Genomic DNA, 2,900 nt, shown 5'->3' on the forward strand with positions numbered 1-2,900 from the left:
AGATGCATTTGAGATATCAAAAAAGTACTCCAGAGTGTTGTTCAGCATGGGGGTGAGTAGAAAATGAAGGCTAATCATGTTTTGGGTGTACTATTCCTTTAATACTATTTTAAAGATACAGTTAATCATTTTTTTAAACAGATTTTAAACACTTGGTAAACCTCATTCATAAGCAGGGGTGGTTGGTGTCATTTTTCTACTGTTTAAGCTTTAGGAAGTAGCTTCAGTTAGACAAGTGACACAATTTGACAGCTCAATACTGAGGCCAGTGAGGACTTTATAAGATATTTTATCCTGGATATATCCAGGACATATATCCTGGATGTGTTCAACAAATATCCTACAAATCATTCAATGCCAACACTGTGTTTGCAATATGTAATCTGCAGGCGAGCCGCATCAGTGGAGAGGCAATTTTGACCTCATATTCAGGCTCCCAGGGTCAGCTTGTGAATTATTCATCAACAATGGCCAATCATTCTTTGGAATGGAATACATGCTTCCTTATGTTTTATTTTATTTGTATGACGTATAAATATCATTTTTGAAGGTAGCTTTAAATCTTATCAACAAGAGATTGACAAACATACTTCTCATGCTTCTTCCCAACATTCCCAGTAGTAATTTAGAGCAGTTCCCTGCCTGGGGCTGCATCCTGTTCAGGGACACAAGCTCTCCGTCATTTATCCAGTAGTTGTACAGAACAGAGGTTTATTTTATGACCTGGCCAAAGCCTCTGACAAAAAGCCAAAGAAAGAGTTACGTCTAAGTTTCATAAAATAAATAACATCTCATTATATTAAAAAGCATTTTAAATTAACTGGGTTATTTTACAATAAACAGGTATTTTTTGCTACCATTTGTGCTTCACCTGCATGATTTGCACAATTATTGTTTCATTTCAGCGGTACTCTAGGTAGCTATATCCTTGCCTTGGTTCTTCCTTTGTAGCTATTATCTAAGGAATTTTTATGGGGTTTTATCATCAGATAACCACTAGTAAGTCACTGAGGATTAGATATGGGTCGACTTTTCTCAGCATTTTTGAATTTTTGCTACGTCTTTGCAATTTTTATCCCCAAAGGGACGTTGGATAGATAAAAACCCTTTATAAGGTGAATTAACCGATGTCAGTCCTTGCAAATGTAGCCTTTCATTTGAGTTTGAAGCTCATATGCTGTAAAAAAAAAAAAAAAAAAAAAAAGCCTAGATAGAAGGCCAGCAACTAGAACCATGTGGCTTACTAACCTTGTATGGACCCTGGCCAATCAAGGAGGACAAAAGTAGAACACCCACCTATGTGTGAGTCAGAGCTGTAAAGTTAGGCAACGGGTGTTAATCATTGGCAAGTCTTACACATACAAGGAGTCTTATGACCCACAGTTTTCATGCACGGATTAATAATCAGGGTGTTTCTGCTGTAAACTTATGTTTATCATCATTGCCATCAGATATGTTGTAACTTCTTTGCTTTCTTTTGGAAAAAAAAGTTTCTACTTTATGCAATGCAAAAAAAAATGTAAATCTAAATAAGCATTTTTTTTTTTTATTGAGGAGGTAAGTGAGACACTTTGAGAGATACACCAATGGAACTAAACAATTTACATTTAAAATAAGAAAAAAACAACTCACTGTCTTACTTCAAGTGCATATTATCTATTTATCTTATTCTAAGAGTAAAATACTCATTCCATTGGCAAAATATCTTATTTACCTGCTCAAATTAAGAGTAAATTCACCTAATTTAAGAAATTTTTACTTCTTTCTAGATCATTTTTGCAGTGTGAGAAAGAAAAAAGCCCCCATATAACTTTTATGTCTTGGTTTCTGATGAGTCACACTACCTGAGCTTGATCTAAATAATATCCAAAAGTTTTTCACTGGTCTTTTTGTGTTTTTTTTACACATTTCATGGTCTTTCATGCAACAAAAGAGAAGGATGCATAAATTCATCGATACCAGTTTAAGAGATTAAAAGATATTCTCACTCCTGAAGGAAGAAAGAGCTAAACTTGAGGGGTGATTTTTAGCTCTTTGATACAAACTCAGATATGTACAGAAGAGGATTAGGGCCACTGAAAAAAAAAGTTAACTGATTTTTAAATTTAATTTTAGTTTAACATATGATTGAGTCATAATTCTGACTCAGAATTGTGACTTTAATCTCAGAATTATGACTCTTTTCTCAGAATTCTGATGTTTTTCTCAGAATTAGCCATGACTGTTTTAGAAACTAGCTCTCTTGTTTTAATCACCTTCTGCTCCTCCATTAATGAGGGGACCCCTCGGGCACGTAAAAAGTTGCCTAATTCCGTCATTTTCCACCAATGTGTCACTGGCCTTCCCAAACAACTCACATCTTTGTCAGTGAAGCTAAGTGCTCCCACATCTCTTCCTTCATGGTGCCCGTCTACATTAAGATCCAGAATTCTGAGATTAAAGTCAGAATTCTGAGAAAAAAGTCAGAATTCTGAGATTAAAGTCAGAATTCTGAGAAAAAAAGTCAGAATTCTGAGATTAAAGTCAGAATTCTGAGAAAAAAAAGTCAAAATTCTGAGAAAAAAGTAAGAATTCTGAGAATAAAGTCAGAATTCTGAGATTAAAGCCAGAATTCTGAGAAAAAAAAGTAAGAATTCTGAGAAAAAAGTAAGAATTCTGAGATTAAAGTCAGAATTCTGAGAAAAAAAGTCAGAATTGTGAGATTAAAGTCAGAATTCTGAGAAAAAAGTAAGAATTCTGAGAATAAAGTCAGAATTCTGAGAAAAAAGTAAGAATTCTGAGAAAAAAAAGTCAGAATTCTGAGAGTAAAGTCAGAATTCTGAGAAAAAAAATCAGAATTCTGAGAAAAAAAGTCAGAATTCTGAGAAAAAAGTAAGAATTCTGAGAATAAAGTCAGAATT

This window comes from Cyprinodon tularosa, unplaced genomic scaffold (assembly GCF_016077235.1).
Source record: "Cyprinodon tularosa strain WSP-4 unplaced genomic scaffold, ASM1607723v1 ctg306, whole genome shotgun sequence".
Classification (NCBI taxonomy): Eukaryota; Metazoa; Chordata; class Actinopteri; order Cyprinodontiformes; family Cyprinodontidae; genus Cyprinodon; species Cyprinodon tularosa.